At 40.9% G+C, this 20,450-nt stretch overlaps 1 long non-coding RNA gene and 1 pseudogene across 1 annotated transcript; one reads left to right on the forward strand and one right to left on the reverse strand.

Moving 5' to 3' along the window:
* Positions 1 to 2,504: 2,504 nt before the first annotated feature.
* Positions 2,505 to 3,568, reverse strand: LOC103651927 (uncharacterized; annotated as a pseudogene).
* Positions 3,569 to 17,778: 14,210 nt separating this feature from the next.
* On the forward strand, positions 17,779 to 18,947 carry LOC118476656 (uncharacterized). The gene is made up of 3 exons (XR_004857130.1): positions 17,779 to 18,003; positions 18,248 to 18,357; positions 18,847 to 18,947. It is a non-coding gene; the product is annotated as an uncharacterized lncRNA (long non-coding RNA).
* Positions 18,948 to 20,450: the final 1,503 nt, after the last annotated feature.

Here is a 20,450-nt window from a genome sequence, read left to right on the forward strand (position 1 = left end):
CTTACGCGTCTAGCTGCATGGCTGTTGCAGCGATCCTAAATTTATGGAGGAAATAAAGGATTTTAAAAACAGAAACTGCCGCACATATCTTTCCTAAATTTATGCGCATGCATTGGATCGTGTTTGACTCATGCATGCATTCCTTTTTTTGCGCTAACAGACGTGGGACAGGTGGCGCACCCGACAGCCTGTTTGGGCGCGCTGGTTGAACCAGTTTGAAGGGGTGGTCGACCTGGGCTTCCTTTAACTATTGGAAGCCCGGGGCTTCCGTTATACCTACCCTATATATATATATATATATATACTACGTATATGTCAGTGCGTTACGATCGGTACACAATCACAAATACAGAATTTTCGAAGGTATCTTCTTCATTCAGTAAACACAACCGCCATTCTCGGATCATGTAGCCATGGCGAAAACACTTTGCTCGCCATTTTTCTATGCGAGCACAAGCCCACAAATAAAAAGGTCGCGTAACATGAGGAAAAAAGATGCAAGAACATGAAATGATCTTATATTTTCAATAGCCCAGACATGTTAACATGAGGAAAAAAGATGTAAGAACATACCTAATGAAAATACTATCCACCATAATCAATGACTGTCATAAAAATAATATATACCAATCTGGCATGTCAGTAGATCAATAGGCAAGTGATGATCAAACAAAGAAATGTCAACCAAACCAAATCAAAGGTTAGGAAAGCCCAAAAATTGAAACACATCCATCGTGAACTCCCCGAGCCGATCCTTGGCCAAGACTGCATGCATCCCCTCCTTCATGAGATCACCGAGCTAATCATCGTAAACTCTCCAAGCCTATCCTTGGCAAAGACTGCATGCATCCCCTCCTTCATGAGCTCCTCGAGCTGATCATCGTGAACTCTCCGAGTCGATCCTTGGCCAAGACTGCATGCATCCCCTCCTTCATGAGCTCCCCGAGCTGATCATCGTGAACTCTCCGAGTCGATCCTTGGCCAAGACTACATGCATCCCCTCCTACATGAGCGCCCCGAGCTGATCCTTGCCCAAGACCACCGGATCCTTCTCCCTCAGCTCATGTTCCTTGATCTGAATAGCTAGATAAAGGCACCACCAGTGTGTGCATGTGTTGGCAGTAAGACTTTTAGATCTATCTGATTCCTTATAAAGCATTTGTAACTGTACCAAAAAGAACAGAAAAAAAGGTAAAGATAATTTGTTACTATTATTTCCAATGTATTTGCCACAACCCAAGTGCCAATAGGTAAAGATAATTTGCATTACAATTATTTCTAATGTAGCTGCAATCATATATATGTAGAAAAGCTTCTACCAGCTCGTCCTGGAGCACCCCTCCATGAGCGTCAACTGGCCATGACTGATAGGTAGCATCCTGCTCGAAAATGGAGCCAAATTATTTAGTTCTGAGCACTCTCATAATCATGTCACTGAAAGTCCATTTCCAGTCGAATATCCTATCCCAATATCACCAAATAAATAAAGGGCAAGAAGCTTGCATAGTGCTTCTTGTACAATTAAAGCGCACAATGCAACACTAAGTGCAAAGGCCAACATACAGTGACTTAAAATAGTTTGATTACAATTCAGTTCTACAGTCAAGCATGGCATCATGAGCTGCTAGATAGCTAGCAGAGTAGAAAGATTGCATGCAGCTGGCATCTAGTTAGTTAAGGTCTAATGATAAGCAGGAATATACAAAATAACTATGCATGCAGCTACGCGAGTAGACTGCATGAAAATATGCATGCACTTGCACATGAAGATCCTTGGAACTTGACACACGACAAGGGGGAACAAGTGGAACAAGGACTCTCTAGTTTTTCCCCCAAAATAGTATCATCCATATTCCATATGATGTAAACGATCATATGAATTTCAAATCAATACTTGTCAAAACTTTAGATACAATTTCTGTAGAAAACCATTTAACAAACCTACCAGTGGCTAATTGATAAATAACAAGTTAGTTTACAAATATGTTTCTTCGCTTTATTATATACTTAAGTTGTGAACCATGCCCAAAACAATTAATAAGTTATGTTCAGAAACAGGGAAGAACACATATAACAATCCCCTTGCATGCTGAGGATGTACCCACGAACAATATGTTTCAGACATTGATTAGCGAAGACGCAGTGTAATCAATGTAGGACAGCAATAAGCAAAAGAAACAACATTTTCAAAAAGAACTGGGGAAATCATAAAATGAGACAATAAACAGAATGAACCAGAAGCAACCTAACTAAGATAGATAAAGTGCAAAACGGCAAAGCAATTACAGATCAGGAATATACACAACAAGAAAGAAGGTGGACCTCACTGGTAACCTCACTGATCAGTTGCTTTGCAGCTTCAATAGAACAAGTGGAACAAGGACAGTGAGATAGTGCATGTGTAATTAATAATTTTAGAGGAAAATGCTGAAATCAAACTGACCTCTGCTTGGCTGATTGTTGTTAACAAGGTAGTTGCCCACGTGACTTGCTGACATGTTTACTTAGATAGTCGGATCAACATTTCCAATATCATGACCAAAAGAAGGCATGTCAACCTCAGATGATGCAAACTTCTAGCCTCTGGCACCATAAATAGAGCTGCACCCATATGCATCTCGATTGTTTAATTCATATGTATTGCCTACTGCAGAAAAAAGGCTCACCAATTGTACCAGTTGAGTTGTTCCTGCCATAGCTACCAGAAGGCAAACCAAAAGTTATTATCTCCAGCTCCACAACCTAGGTTCCCTGACCCAAGGCTTGAAATGTTGTACATTTCATGAGCAGAAGGAAGACCTCCCCAATTATCACTAGGAAGACTGACTTGGCCCCCATTTCTAGGTGAAGAAAAAGCACTCATATTTGTAGGATTGCTCGGGTAGTTTAGACTCCCATTATCCCAAGCATTCCTAGACATGGTAGTCAACATTGATCCCAGAACACGTTAAGACCGAGGTACCTAATAGGACTGCCCAATCTGTCCGAATTTGCATTGAAGTACGAACCCATTTGCCTCCCAATGGAGTTGCTATGAAACCAGAGCTTGCACCAAATGTTCCACTCATCCCACCTTCAAAATTCATGCACATCCATACCCTAGGCCAAAAGAAGAGAACTCATTACGTGCACCTGAAATCAAGCCATACCTTCGATCCACCCTCATGTCGTAATCTCCTATGGTCGGTGGCCTCCATCACTCCCGTCTCCTTTCCTCTCCTCACTGCAACGACCACATACGCACATCACTATGTTAGCCAGCCAGGGAATGCCAAATGAGAAATGAAGCGGCGAGTAATCCACACCTCTTCCTGTGCTCCACACCCTGCTTCCGGATCTCGTCTTGCCGACCACGACCGGATGAGGCACGGGACTCTGTCTCGCACGAAGGGAGTAGGATTGAGAGCATACCAAACCTCCGCCAGAGACAATCAATGGCTTGCTCGTGCTTGCGACGGTGGATTGCTGGGGATTGATCGGGCCCGCGGCGAACGGGTTGCGGAGGGAGGCAGGCGGAGGGAGGCACGTGTGTTTGCGGCAGTCGCGGCGGTCGCAGCGGTTGCGGCATGTGCGGGTGCAAGTACGGCTTGCTCGGGGTCGCGGCCAACGGACTGCATCGATGTTTGCGGCGGGCGGACGCACGGAGGGCGCGCAGTTGTTTAGGCGAATTGCAGCGGCGAGAGGTTCGCGGCGGCGGGAGGTTCGCAGAGGCGGGGTTCACGGCGTACGGTTCGCGGCGGACGGATTGATCGGGCGCGGTTGTTTGGCGGGGGCAGTCTACAGTGTCGTCTTAATAGTTAGTACATATATATATATATATATATTGTATTTATATATTACACTTGGGTGCATTCAATATAGAGAATGCACCCAGGCCAAACCTACGCGCCAGGAGCACCTGGTCCGAGCCAACCGCCCCACCCAGGCCGAACCGACACGCAGGCCCTGACAACTTCAGTCTGCACCAAGACCAGCAGTTGTGATCATTGTTTTGTTTAACAGATTTTTGGACATAGTTATATAGAAGTTGCAATCACAGCAGTTGCAATTACACCAGACCAGCAGTTGCAATCATTGTTTGTTTAACAGATTTTTGGACATAGTTATATAGAAGTTGCAATCACACCAGACCAGCAGTTGCAATTACACTAGACAGCAGTTGCGAGCATTGTTTTGTTTAACAGATTTTTGGACATAGTTATATAGAAGTTGCAATCACACCAGACCAGTAGTTGCAATTATACCAGACAACAGTTGTAATCAATGTTTGTTTAACAGAGTTTTGGACATAGTTATATAAAAGTTGTAATCACATCGGACCAGCAGTTGCAATTACACCAGACAGCAGCTGCAATCATTGTTTGTTTAACAGATTTTTGGACATAGTTATATAGACGTTGCAATCACACCAGACTAGCAGTTGCAATTACACCAGACCAGCAGTTGCAATCATATTTTTTAACAAAATTTCCCAGAGTTATTCAGTACTTGCAATCACATCAGAGCAACTCAGCAGTTGCATCCACACCACACCAGTAGTTGCAATTACAACACACCAGCAGTTGCAATCATTTTGTTTACATCAGTGCTGAAATGGATGCAGCGGGCGAGTGCTGTCGGCCTGAACAATGGCAGCCAAAAAGGAATCTTAGGGGAAAACTCAATGGCAAGAGAAACAGTACAGTCTCAGATGCAAGGTCGTCTTGCTTGCTTTGCTTCGTCCACGAGGGGAAAAAAGGGAGAGATAAAAAATGGAATTCGAGAAGAAACGAGCATCAAAGCATAGCTGGAAAAAAAAGAAAACAAACATAGGAAACAGAGCCGGGGACGTTCGAACAGGGAGTCTTGGGGTCTGTGCATCCACAAACTAAAATACACATGGGTGCATTTTAGTGCTGCCGTATATATATATATATATATATATATATATATATATATATTAGGAGCCCTGGGCTTTCAATAACTAGAGGAAGCCCAGGTCGGACGGTGCAATCCGGTCGAGCCGGACCACATCAGGACGTCTATAAAACAGGATCCGAAGTGCTAGGGTACAGTTTTTTACGCTTCACCCCGATTCATTAGCGACGCCGCGTGCGACGATGGCGGTTGCCCCAGAGCGTGCTCGGCGGTGGACCCCCAGCCGGTGGCCGCAACTCCATGACCTCGACGCGCGGTGGCGGAGGTTCCTCGATCCGGAGTAGTTGCGGCGGTTCCCAGGTCGGTGGCGGCGGCTCCCCGATCCAGAGGGCGAGCAACAGCGAGGCCCTTGTGCGGGCAACCGGCGGCATCCCCGAGGTCCCGAGGAGGCGGCACTTCCAAGGCCGGCGAGCAAGCGACGCCCGTCGACGTGCGAGTAGCGACGGCGACGCATGAGGCGCGATCTTCGAGCGAGCGGCGTCACGGAAGGCCCGAGATGCGCACAGCGATGATCACGCGTGACATCCTCCGATCCGGCGCAGTTTTCTTTTCGATTATTGTGTTTTATGCCTACCACATGTATTATTTACGCCAAAAACTGTATGATTTTATGCTTAAACACGGAGTTCGTATATCAGTTTACTGCATGCACATTGGAAAGGCAATTCCTTGATTTATGTTGTTCATAATTTGCGCGCCTGCAATGGAAACTCTCACGATTTTTGCCATAATTTTTGGATCTGTATAAAAATAGAAACCGCATGCATGCGGCTACCATATTTTCGGATCTGTCATAAAAATAGGATAGTAATAACAACCTACTAGAGCTACCAACCTCTCACATTGACTCGGTGTTTACGCTTATAATTGAGGGATTTTATGCTCAAAACTTAAGGTTTTTATGCTCCATCCGGAGATGCGTCCACCAGTGAACAACATGCCAGATTTTTTATGCAGTGTAACGAATTGCATAAATACCTACACCGTGTAGTATAATTTGTATCAGTATATACCATCAACTAGTTCTAATGCGTTTAGCTGCATGGCTGTTGGAGGGATCCTATATTTATGAAGAAAATAAAAAATTAAATGCGATTTTTTGTTTTTATGCATGCAATTCATTTCCTTTCATTGTATATTCTTTCCATTATAAATTTGTGTGCATGCAGTTGGTAACAGATTTTTACGCAGTATACCGAATTGCATAATTACCTACACAGTGTGGTATATTTAGTATCAGTATATATCATAAAATGGTCATTACGAGTCTAGCTGCATGGCTGTTGCAGCGATCCTATATTTATGGAGGAAATAAAGCATTTAAAATAGAAACTGCCACACATATCTTTCCTAAATTTACTCACATGAAAGGGAACGTGTTTGACTCATGCATGCATTTTGCCATAATTTTTGGATCTGTATAACCGCATGCATGCGGCTGCCACGTTTTTCGGATCTGCCATAAAAATAGGATCATAATAACAACCTACTAGAGCTATCAATCTCTCGCATTGGCTCGGTATTTACGCTTATAATTGAAAGATTTTATGCGCAAAACTTAAGGTTATTACGCTCCAACCCGGAGATGCGTCCACCAGTGAACAACATGCCAGATTTTTTACGCAGTGTAATGAATTGCATAAATAGCTACACCATGTAGTATAATTTGTATCAATATATATCATAAACTAGATCTAATGTGTTTAGCTACATGGCTGTTGGAGGGATCCTATATTTATGAAGGAAATAAAACATGAAATACGATTTTTTGTTTTTATACGTGCAATTCATTTCCTTTCATTGCACATTATTTTTATCATAAATTCGTGTGCATGCAGCTGGTAACAGATTTTTACGCAGTATACTGAATTGTATAATTATCTACACAGGGTAGCATATTTAGTAGCAGTATATATCATAAAATGGTCCTTACGAGTCTAGTTGCATGGCTGTTGCAGTGATCCTAAATTTATGGAGGAAATAAAGCATTTAAAAATAGAAACCGCCACACATATCTTTCCTAAATTTATGCGCATGCAAGGGACGTGTTTGACTTATGCATGCATTCCTTTTTTGCGCGCACAGACGTGGGCGCGGGTGGTGCAACCGACAGTCTGGTCTAGTCGGTGCGCTGGGTTGAACCAGGTTGCAGGGATGATCGACCTGGGCTTCCTTTAACTATTGGAAGCCCAGGGCTCCCGTTATACCTACCATATATATATATATATATATAGAACATAGGAATTGGTCCGCGTTCAAAGTAAGACATCATTCTACATATATCATAGTTGTTGTAATTATTTAGCCACTTCTTGAATTCAAACATTTCTAGGATTATATGTGAACATATCTTGTGCCTCTATAAAATTTTATGAATTTCTAAGGTTATTTATGTATTATTAATTTCTTTCGGCAGAAAATCATCAAAATAAAATTACATTTATAAAATATTTTAGTGTCGGCCAAAAGTTGCAAATAAGTTAACAAGACAAATAAATATTATATAAGAAGATGATGTCAAGTCCCCACATGAAAATGATAAAGTGAAGTATTGATTAAGTTAAAACTTGGATACTTAGAGTAATTTCACCTATAGCCCACGCAATAAGTAGAAGTGAAATGAAACAAACAATGACATCTTGTACATTTTATGGTCCAAACATTTTTAGGATTATATATGGATATATGTTGTGCCTCCGTAAAATTTCATGAATTTCTAAGGCTATTTGTGTATTATTAATTTCTTTCCAATGAAAATCATTAAAATGCAATTAAATTCATAGAATATTCTAGTGTCTAACGAAAATTGCAAATATGTTATCAAGACTAATAAACATTTTACAAGAAGATAACCACAAGTCCCCACATGAAAATGACAAAATGAAGTATTGGCTATGTTGAAATTTGGATTGATTTCGCGTGTAAATTACACAATAAGTGAAAGTGAAATGGAGAAAACACTAGCATCTTGTGAATTTTATGGTTTAAACATTTTTGAAGATTATATATGGACATATGTAATATGTTGTGCCTCCATAAAATTTCATGAATTTTTGAGACTATTTGTTTATTATTAATTTCTTTCTTTAGACAATCATCAAAATACAATTAACTTCTTAAACTATTATAGTGTCGACCAAAAACTGTAAATAAATTACCAAGACTAATAAACATTGTATAAAAAGATAACCTCAAGTCCCCACATGAAAATAATAAAATGAATTACTGATTATTTTGGAACTTGAATACTTTGAGTGATTTGACGTATAACTCAGACAAACAAGTGGAAGTGAATTGGAAGAAATATTGAAATTTTGTAGATTTTATGGTCCAAACATTTTTTAGGATTATATGTGAAATAATGTTGTGTCTCCATAAAATTTCATGAATTTCTGTGGCTATTTTGTATTATTAATTGATTTCTACAGAAATTCATCAAAATACAATTAAACTCATTAAATATTCTAATGTAAACAAAAAAATGCAAATTGGTTACCAAGACTAATAAACATTTTATAAGAAGATAGCCTCAAGCCCTCGCGTGAAAATGATAAACTGAAGTATTGATTATGTTGAAACTTAGATACTTAGAGTGATTCCATGTGTAATTCACGCAACAAGTGGAAGTGAAATAAAAAACATAGGCATCTTATGGATTTTTATAATCCAAACATTTTTTAGGATTATGGACATATGTTATTCCTCCGTAAAATTATATGTATTTCTAAGACTATTTATGCATTATTAATTTTTTCTGTAGAAAATCATCAAAAACAATTAAATTCGTAAAATATTCTAGTGTCGACAAAAAATGCAAATCAGTTACCAAGACTAATAAATATTCTAGAATAAGATAACCTCAAGTCCCACATAAAATGATAAAGTAAAATATTGATTATGCTGAAACTTGGACACTTAGAATGATTTCACTTGTAACTCCCGCAACAAATGGAAGTGAAATGGAAGAAGCGATGGCATCTTGGGAACTTTATAGTCCAAACATTTTGAGGATTATATATAGTCATATCTTACGTCTGCTTAAAATTTTATGAATTTCTAAGGATATTTGTATATTTTTTCTTCACGAAATTATCAAAATGCACGCACCTATCTAAAAAGATATTCAGATATCCAGGAAGATATATCTAGATATCCGAAATCCGACGAATATCAGTCATCCTATATCTATATTCGATATCCAAACTATACTATCCAGATATTCGGATATCCAGGAAGATATATCTAGATACCCGGATATGCTGCGGATATTCGAAAAATGTGTCCTTGCATAAGTGAGAGGTGTTTGCTTGGTCAAGGCTCTTGGTCTCCTCCCATGCCTCTTCTTTATCAAGCCACCGAATGTGAGGTTTGGTAATGACAAACAAATGAAATAGTGTCACAGGCACCTCTGATGATTTTTAGGTGGGGAGTCGCTATCTTTGAATGGCGAATGATACAACTGTTGTATGATTGATGGAAAGTTTATTTCAATAATTCTATGATTGAAAATTTAAGACCAGTTTGGCTGCGACAACTTTTTTTACAATAATCTATGAGCAGAGAAAAGACAGCTATGATAGCCACTCACATGTCATTGTAGAAAAAACATTGGCTAAAAATTTAGTCATTTTCAATAGCACTTGTTGTGATCGGCCGAATTCTGAAAAAACAAGGATAGAGTAACACAATTAAATGGTTTGAGCCTTCTTTTTTTCGAAGGCTACAGAGGAATAGAGGATAGAAGGTATGATGAGTTTCCAAAGATTCTTTATATACATATGATAAATTTATCGTTTAGCTGAAAGTTTGATATCACAGAATTGACCAATGATCCAAAGCTCTCATTTTCTTGTATAAGCAATCAAAGATAGAGTACACATGAACATTAAAGGAGATTCTTAATGCCTAACCTTCGACATTATTATACATTCAAAGGCTCCTCGGAGGCGAAGAAGCAACAAGCGTAACATTTGCGAATAGTCAAAACCTGTAGCGGTCGCTATTAATGTAATTACAGGGCCGAGCCTCCCCACATCTTCATATAAATTACTCATTTACCCTCTTTATTGCATAGTCACTCTTCATATTCGAGGGAGTACAATAATGTCATTTCAATGTTTAGACAAGTTACACACATCTTCTCTTCGTAGAAACTTCTTATGCCTCCTCTCCTTCTAAGTCCTGTTTAGGGTTTAGGGTTTAGTGAATAAGTATAAAAATAATCTTTGTCTTCTTTCTAGATATAACTCTTAGCCACAAGCCTCGCCTTGTATTTCTCAATAGTATCACCAGGTCTAAGCTCTTTCTTGAAGACCCATTTACATTCTATAGGTTTGCACTCATAAGGATGATCAACTACCTTTCAAGTTCTATTATTCATAATTAAGTTCATATCACTCTAAAAAGCTTCCTTTCATACGTCGTCATCAAGAGATGAATATGCCCAATCTCTGGTTTTAGGAGTGTCATCCACAAGGTATATACTATAGTCTCCATCAAAAGACTTTACAATCTTTTGCTTTTTACTCTTTCGAGTAACTATAGTATTATACTTCTCTAGATTTTCCATATGGGTTTCAATATCAGCATATATTACTAGTTCATGCATCTCAGGTAAAGTAGATTCATGACTAGAAGTGTTATGTGTATTGTACTATATGTATTTTTTATAAGAAATCGCTCTAAAAATTAGGGGTGAAAACGGGTCGGTATACCCGTCGGGTACTGGATATGAATAGTGCAAATACTCGTTTTTCGGATACGAATTCGTGTATTTTTATATTCGAGGCGGATATCGAGTAATACCCAGATTCTGCAGCTTCAGATTCCGGTCAGATACGGAGCGAGGACTACCCGGTAAATACCCAGATATTCGGGTCGAATACGGGTACCCGGAATTCAGGTACCTGTTTTTTCTTTTTACGCATAATAATATAGTTATAAAATCATAACTTTTAAATATTAAATCGAATGAAGATAAAGTTTATATGAAAATTGTAGAGCTCGAAGGGATCTATAACTTTGTAGTACATCATTTTTTTTTTGTTTAAACATATCTTTAGGCTAAAATTATTGAAATAATGTCCAAATTTATATCAAATTAATAGACTATCATTTTTATGTGGGGGGCTTAAGGTTATCTCCACGTGGGAACTTAAGGTTATCTTTTTTAGACCATCTATTAGTATTGGTAACTTATTTGCAATTTTGGGTCGACGCTACGTTATTTTTATGGATTTAATTGTATTTTAATGATTTTCTACGACAAGAAATTAATAATATATAAATATCCTAAAAATCATGAAATTTTACGGAGGCACAACATATGTTTATATATAACCATAAAAATGATTGGATCATAAGACTTATAAGATGCCCGCGTTTTTCCATTTCACTTTCACTTATTTATATGAGTTACATGTGAAATCAATGTAAGTATCTAAGTTTCAACATAATGAGTACTTTACTTTATCATTTTCATATGAGGATTTGAGTTATCTTCGTATACAATGTTTATTAGTTTTTGTAACTTATTTGTAATTTTTTAATGAAACTAGAATATTTTATGATGTTTTTAATATCGTGGTGTTGGTTTTACACTGTCCTTGTGATTAGTAACTTTGAACTGCATGTTGCCAATTTTATCGGTTTCCTTTTCTACATTTGATCTATCATATACATGATTATGTATTGCTTAATTTATGTATTTATTGGATAGTTGGACAATTAATATTATCGGGATGAACTACCCGACAATTATCTAATACCTACCCGAATAGTATCCGTTATCCGTTTCTTACCCGCCCAGATTAGTACCCGGTCCCGTCCTGTATCCGTCCCGAATCTTAACTACTCGTAGCCGGTCCCGTATCCGAGAGAAATACATTAGGGTAGGATACAGGATGACCCTATATCTAGCTATATTCGTCCCGTTTTCATCCCTACTAAAAATGTAGCATCTTTAGACTCCATAATTGTAACAACATTCATGTTAGGTACTCCAAAATTTATTATTAAAAATTCTTAATCTATGTTGTTAAAAGCATATACAAGAAATACATAATCAACAATATTTAGTCCAAGCTTTTATTTATTGTTGATTGACAAATTCACTTTGGCCAAACAACCTCATGTTTGTAGGTAAGAGAGATTTAATCTCTTCTCTCATTTCTCGAATGGTATAATTTTTTATTCTTTATGGGTACTTTATTCAACATATGGCGTGTTGTCATAATTTTCTCACAGTATCATTCCTAAGATAGTCCCACTATTACTAACATGCATGGCATTAACCAACTCAGTTAGAGTATGATCTTTCTCTCATCAATCCTATTGGATTGTGGTGAGTATAGTGGCATTCTCTCATGAATAATACCGTGCTCCATACAAAACTTAGAAAACTCAATTGAGAAATATTCTCCCCCATGATCAGACTGCAACCATTTAATTTTCTTCTCAAGTTGATTTTCTACCTCAAATTTATAGATCTTAAAATAATGTACTGCTTCATATTTTAATTCTAACAAGCACACGTATCAGAATCTAATGCAATCATATGAACATCATTAAGTATCTTTTGCCACCTTTGGTCAACTCACCATTATTTCACACAAATTAGAATGGATTAGTTCTAACTATACCAAGTCTCTCATCGTCATAGCCTTGTGTGGCTTGTGAGATCGCTTCAATTGCACACATACATGGCATTTAGAACCTTTGACCAAATCAATTTTTCGGATTAAATTCATATCAACAAAGTGTGCCATACAACTAAAATTTATATGACATAAATGTCAATGGAAAATATTTATCTCATTGACATGGCTCACATGGTTCATAAATTAAAAACAAGCATTTGTTAAAGACAAGCAGGAAAAGCCTTCGCTCTTATAGCCTTTACTAATAAAAATTCAATACTGAGATAATATACATATACTAGAATCAAACATATGTTTGTAGCCATCTCGACACAACAACAAACCACTAATTAAATTCTTTCTTCTCAAGGGGATATGCTACATGTTCTTCAGTTACACAGTCTTTTATGAAGTAAGATTTAGATCGGCTGTACCAACACTATGAACAACCACACACGCTCCATTCCCTATCGATAAGAAAGAACTTCTCTTGATATGGTAAGAAGAAAACAAAGAAATATTAGCACATCCATGAATATTATCCATGTGTCGCCAATCAAGTGGATGACAAACTAAAAGAATAGTAGGTAATCAATTACCACACCCCAAAGTTCCTCCACCAACTTCAACCATATTTGTAGATTTGTTGTTTGGTTTCCACTTGTCTTCCTCATGCTCCCTGGCATTATGCCTAGGCTTGCCAAAAGTGAAATAGTCGCATTTTTCCTTGTTATTCTTATTCTTCTTAAAAGGAGTCATGTTATTTTATTTGAGCTCTTGCTTGAATTTTTTGTGGAACTTTTGAGGATTTTGGCACCACATGGGCACTAGAATTCCCCTCAACAACTTTATTGCCATTACATCTTTATTTTTTGCCTTCTCTTCAACATCTAAAAAGACAATGAGGTCAGTAATGCCAAACTCTTGTCTCTTATGTTTTAGAGAAGTAGCAAAATTTGTATAGATTAGCATTAGTGTGGCCTGCCATAAACTTTTCCGATGGCACACAACCAAAAACCTTGAGTTCTTTCACCAGCATATATATTTCATGAGCTTGTTCTACTATAGAACTACCATCAGTCATTCTGTAGTCATGAAACTGCTCCATGACATAAAATTCACTACACACGTTAGAAACTCCATATTTGGCCTTTAGTGTGTCCCACATTTGTTTGCTAGTTGATATTGTCACACATGCATAAACTATAGAATCTCCTAGCATACTTTGCCCCTTGAACATATTAACAACATGTAAATCCCAAAATTGGTATAAGTGAAAAATAATAAAAGAAATAAATAAACATATTTATGATAGTGTTTTGAGAATTTTTGAAGCCTTTGGAAATTTATTAGGACCCTTCCCTTTTCACAACCAATTAATGGAGTAAAATTTGTCAATTAACCCATAAATAAATAAAGAAATGTGCATCTCATGTTTATGATATTGATGGGATACATTTTATTTTACCTCAAATTATAAATGAAAATATAAAATAGAAAGTGACAAAGGAAATTGTAATAATCTTATTGCTAGAATTAAATAATGGAAGGAGAATAAAGAAATAATATTAAAATTAGTGGGATTAATATTCACATTAGGATGGTATTTAATATTTGGAAATCTGAAACCAGGAATTTAAAAGATAGTTTGAATCTTTATATTTGGAACTTGAAAAGAAACCCGAAAAAGAAAAAAAAAGAAAAGAGAAGGAAGACATGCACATGGGCCAGATCTGTGCATCTCAGCCCATCCCCACTCCCCATCCCGCGCGGCCCAACATCCACTTTCCCCGCGCGTTCAGCCCAACCGCACTGCACTGACGGCTAGGGCCCCTGGGTCATCCGCGTCACCGCCATGCGGGCCCATTGCTAGTGTGCTTGCTCACGCGCCCAGTCGCTGATCGGTGGGATCACGTTGCCAGGATCGTCCCCCACCCTGGAACAACCCTGCGTACTCTGAGGAACGAACCCGCGCGGATCGGGGAAATCTGCCGTTCTCCTCGGCCTTGATCGCGACATCAGCTCTACTAAATCCGGGGACCCTGGGCGCCGCAGCTCCCTCACCCCACACCGCTACTCCCGTGCCGCCATAATCACGTTTCCGGGGTGGAAATCACCCCGCCGCTGGTGAACAATAATCACGCCACGCCCGCATCTCATCGTTGAGCTCTAGGTGATCGGCCTCGGAACATCGCGGGAGCATCTGCAGGGCGTGTGTGACTTGTGCGAGCAACACTAGAAGCATGTGACTGGTCGGCCTCACCAGAATTCCACGCTGGAGTTCGTCACCTGCCGCCCCGCGTGGTCAAGCTCTGTCGCGCCACGATAACCAGTAGGAAACCCCTCAGCCGGTTCGTCTAGCTCTCTCTTTGTGTAGCTGCGTTCGGTTGCTAGTTTAGGGGCTCGGGTAGGGGTCTGATCGGGGCTCGCTCGTGTGCCTCGCCGTTGGTGGCGGCGGCGCCGCCGCGTCTCTGCTCGGGGGGAGGGGAGATGAAGTCGCCTGGCCACTGATCCGGTCATGAACGGCTCGGATTGGACCGTGCATACCCGTTCGGCTAGGTGGCTACGTGACTACTAATCGGTGGATGGTAGGGCAAGATTTGTGTTCATTTAAACCTAATCTGCGCCGCAGATCGTTAGATCAACGACCACAATGGCATACCGGTTTGGATTGTGATCCCGACCGTCCGATCCAAATTAGGCGCGTAAGATTTGATCTCATTGTTTTAAATCTGGGCCACTGATCTCACAATCAACGACTGATAGCGCATACCGGTTCACTTGGATTATTGGTCTAATCTGTGCCGATGATTTAGATCTGAGCGGCCCATATTAGATCATACCCCTTCGCCGCGCACCTCTTTATATAAAAGCCCTTGAAGAACTCAAATACTAACCCACCGTCCTCGGCTATAATGGAATCCTTACATCCAGGTCCCAGAATTTTGTAAAATAGCCCCTGACTTTATAAAGGAATTCTAGAAATTGATTTATAATATAAAAATAAATACAAAGGGTTAGAAAATTCATATCTTCTGCATTTTAATTCTGATTTAACCCGTTCAAGTTGCGTTAGCTTCGTAATAAAATTGTCTACGCAGTGGCAATATTATTTGTACCATAAAGCATATTGTTGGGGACTTGTTCTCAAATGCTATGAGTTAAGAACAAGGCAACACAGAGAATGTTAAACGATAAAGTCTTTCGTCCTTTGAGGCATTATTTCCCTTAGGATATAACGATCTCCGGACGAAGGTCATGAAGGACGAACCTTCATCATCACAGTATACATTAATGAAAGACGAAGCATATGAAACATAAAAGATAGCACGAATAATCATATAACATCATTCATTTAACTTTATTATATCATCATAGAGAAATAGAGACAATATCGAATTATAAATGTACCTTCGGCTTGGAAGGAGATGAAAATACAAGTGTGACGCAAAAGCAAATGCCAAGTCAACGTGAACAGTACGGGGGTACTGTTCACCTATTTATAGGCACGGGGTACAACCCATACAAAATTACATACATGCCCTTTACATTTGGTGATAATTCTATAGCACTCTATCGAGGTCTAAATGGCCTTTTCATCTTTAAGTCGGTTCCCTTTTCTGCGAACATGCCGAAGCTTTCCTGCTTCACAGCTTCGACGCTGTGTCAACCTTTGTAGCTTTTCCCTTTCTGATACGAGTCCTAAGATACCTGCTCACACATTTTAAGCCGCTTCTCCCTTGAAGACCTTCGGCGACGAAGCATAGACCCAATAGTAGCCCCTTTCGCGGTGCTAGATCGTTTTTCGTAACGAGCTTGATCCGTGAAAAAAGTCTCTTAAGCTTCGGGGAGCCGAAGGTCCAAAAAACACCTTCCCTGAGCTCGTTGCCGAGAAACGATTTAATTTCCCAGCACGCAGCGGTCCCACCTTGCAGAGTTTACTGTTTGTCCCTGCGGTCCACCGCGCAGCGAGCGCAAGCGGGTGTGCGCCTGGTGTAAAAACTCTGGCGCTTCGCCTTCTTACCTGCAGCACTATATAAACAGACGAGTAGGTGTGAAGTTACCACAGCATTCATTGCTATTTGCACTGTTTTCCTGCCAAAATTTTTAACCATCGCCGAAGCTTGTCTGTTAGAAACGAACAAAGCTCCAGTTTGAAACCTGCTTCGGAGGAAGAAAATTTTAAAGTTTCACAAGTTCATAATTGAATGGCCAGAGTCCGCTCTACCGCCAGGGTTGAGCGCGAGGGGGAGGAAACTGAAGCTTCGGAGACTCTTCCCATCTCCGAAGCCATGCAACGATCGGGTCTAGTGACTTCAGAAAAGATCCCTCATGATGATGCAAAACAAGCAGAACAAGCAATCGCTGAAGCAGAGGAAGAAGATATTGAGGAAACTGATTCCGAAGATGATTACCGCATTGCCATGCCAAGCAAGCCGAGCCACTTGGACTTCGGGAAATCTACTGTTTCGAAGGCTGATTTGTCCAAGATGGTAAAAGCGGGCTTTTTTACTGAAAATCAGAAGAAGTTGTTGCGCTTCGGTGGAGAAGAGACTACCCCGAAGCCAGAGAAGGATGAGATTGTTATTTTTAAAAGTTTTCTAAAGGCTGGATTAAGGTTCCCCCTACATGGGATTATTGGAGAGGTACTGAAGAGGTTCGGTATCTATTTTCATCAGCTGACCCCTAACGCTATCGTTAGGCTTATTGTTTATATCTGGGCACTCCGAAGCCAAGCAATGGAACCATTTGCAGACAGCTTCTGCCGGGTTCACGAGCTACATTATCAAACAAAGGCTAGAAAAGATGGATTACACGATAATTTTGGTTGCTATAACTTTGCCTATCGGAAAACTACAAAGTTCCCTGTAATTACACTACAAGAAACGCATAAATTTTCGTGGGCCGTGTTATTTTCGTCGGCCGGCCCACGAAAATACGGTTGTTATTTTCGTCGGCCTCGTGACCGACGAAAATGTGGCGTATTTTCGTGGGCCGGGGTATATTTTCGTGGGCAGGCCCACGAAAATACGGAAGTTATTTTCGTGGGCCTCTGGACCGACGAAAATGTGGCGTATTTTCGTCGGCCTCACTGAGGCCGACGAAAATAGTGGCCCTAAATCGTCCATCTCGGCCTGCCGCACTCGCTCGTTCGTCCCAATCCCGCAGCGCCGCACTCAGCCCGACCTTCTCGCTCGTGTCTGGCGCACTCAGCCACAGCTAGCCTACCACCCGACCACAGCCGCCGGCCTGCTCCCAACCCCAAGTCCAGGATCCATCTCCGGATCCATCTCGGCCTCATCGCGTGTAGGCTCTCCCCCTCCTCCGCACTCCGTCCGTCTCTCATCACCATTCCGCCGCCGCCCCACCTCTCGCCGCCGCCTCCGAACCCGCCACGGCGCGGCGGAGATCCAACCGGACGGATCTGGATCGACCTACTCCGACACCGGTAAGGAAGCCACCGCTTGCTAGTCCGATGCATTGTCCATTCTACTCTCTGCGCAATCCTGCCCTGCCCTGCGCTCAACCGAAAATCTCTGTTTCCGCAGTGGATATCATGCATGTGATATATATGGATTCTTCAGCTCAGTCCATCCAGTTCACTTCTTTGTTTTCCTTTCGCTACTAGTTTTCGTATTTCTCTCCGGTTAATTACAAGGCCCGACTGTTAACTTCTGGGCCTCCTTCTTCAGCTTTGGGAAGATAGATAGATAACAAGGCTGCTGTGCTTGCTGTCTGTTGGGAAGTGGAGGAAGCTCAATAAGTTGATATCCGCCTCGAGCTCGAGGGAACCGGTGGGCAGGTACCTTTAAGATCTGACCCAGTTCTTGTCTCCGCTATTCTAAATTCTCACAGGTTGGTTGCGCAACGGCCCAAGAAATGAGCCTAAACCAAAAGCAAAAGAAAACAACCAGACCTGTGCAGCTTTTGTTTAGCCTGCGATGTGTGATGTGTCCAGTTGAGCTCGAGTCTCGAGAGCATGCATGTGTTATCCTTTGTTTTTCTCTTTTATTCTGCCATCAACTTCTCACATTTTGCCGGCCGTTACGTCGCGTAGATGGGTTCATACTCCAGTATAAAACATAAACAAACGTCTGCAAAGCTGCAGATTTTGCGTTCCTATCCTAGCACATAGGATAGGACATAGCCGCTGCATGTTGCGAAGGATATGAGCACGCCAGGTCCAGCCATTGATTTCCTGCTTCCTTTTTCGGTTGTAGAGTCAGTGGGCGCAGCGCATTGCCTTGCCTCATGATTCTCCGTTTGGTAAACTCATATTATGACCATGAAGGATGTGGCCTACATTGCTGGATCTGCTGCTACATTGGTGGTGCCACTGATCTGGTACCTTGGTGATGAAAAAAATCTATGCTGGTAGTAGCTAGGTAGGGTATTTGGGAGTATTTGGGAGTACTTTTACGCTCAGTGCTTCCAAATTCAGTTACAGAAATGCCTAGCAGCTGATCTTTGGGGGCATTTTTCTCCACTTTTTATGTGGGAACAAGCCAAAGTCACTTAAAGAAACTTGTTCACCATCATATAGGCTTCAAGTCAAAGTCACTTAAAGTCACTTTTTATGTGGGAACAAGCCAAAGTCACTTTTTATGTTGAAAGTCATTAATTTATATTAGTCATCTTGTCGTGTTGTGATTAGTTTAACTGTTGTTTGCTTTAATTCAAATTCATATTTGTCTCCGAGTTATTTTTTAATGTTTAGAGTTTAGTTTTAATCATTAACCGTAGCGAACCGTATGTGTCACCCGTTCGGGAACAGCGAACGTCACATTGGCTTGTGAGGTTTGCCGTTCCGGAATTGTCCACGTATTTTGGACAGCCTGAGAGTGTAGGCCGATGCTTGTGATTTGTGACATGTGCCTTACGATTGACGGGGAATTTCGGTTGTGTAACCCAGTTGTTCTCCAACACACCATGTTCAGGCGTGTGCTTGGAGAGCAGCGGGGTTATGCTGCCGAAATTTCACGGCAATCGTAGGCTACACGTCACAAATCACAAGCATCGGCCTACACTCTTGGGTGGGTTTAGGGCCTTTACCTAATAGGGAGTTCACCTAAGCCACGGACGATCGTTGATGTTATTTATCTTTTGTTTAATTAGCCTTTGAAATGGACGGTGATCGGAGGGTGATGTATGACGGGTGGAGAAAGGATGGGGCACATTCGAATGAATGGATGGTTGTAACAAAGGTTTTTCTTGAGCACGCTTTCAAAGATGCAACTGGTCGTCTAGTGAAGTGTCCTTGCAATCGCTGCGAGAACAAGTGGCCTCAGAAGAAGGAAGAAATGGAGAAACACCTTTGCAAAAGTGGGTTTATGCCGAACTACCTTGTATGGTACTGTCATGGAGAGTCTATTAGACACGTTGACGCGGAGGTGGAACTTGATGATGATCATGATAGGATGGACGACATGTTGCATGATCTTGGTAGGGACGTTGAAATGAATGCTGAGGAGCCGGGGCAGCTTCCACGCGATGCTCAGGAATTCTTCCGGCTACTCGCCGCGGGAGAAGAGAGACTGCACGAGCACACTCAGATGTCAGTTCTTGGGACTCTCACAAGACTAATGGCGATAAAGTCGAAGCACAACATTTCAAACAGTGCTTACAATGACATCGTCCAACTGATGGGCGAGGTTCTCCCGGAGAATCATAAGTTGCCAAAGAATATGTACTTCGCAAAGAAGATGTTGGCTGGTCTTGGGATGACATATGAGAAGATCGACGTGTGTCCCAACAGTTGCATGCTATTCTTTAAGGAGGATGACAAGCTGGACCGTTGTAAGCATTGCGAAGCTTCTAGATATGTCGAGGTGACAAATGATGAGGGTGAATTGGTTGTTACGAAGGTCGCAGCTAAGCAACTTCGTCGGTTGCCCA

This window comes from Zea mays, chromosome 3 (genome assembly GCF_902167145.1).
Source record: "Zea mays cultivar B73 chromosome 3, Zm-B73-REFERENCE-NAM-5.0, whole genome shotgun sequence".
Taxonomy (NCBI): Eukaryota; Viridiplantae; Streptophyta; class Magnoliopsida; order Poales; family Poaceae; genus Zea; species Zea mays.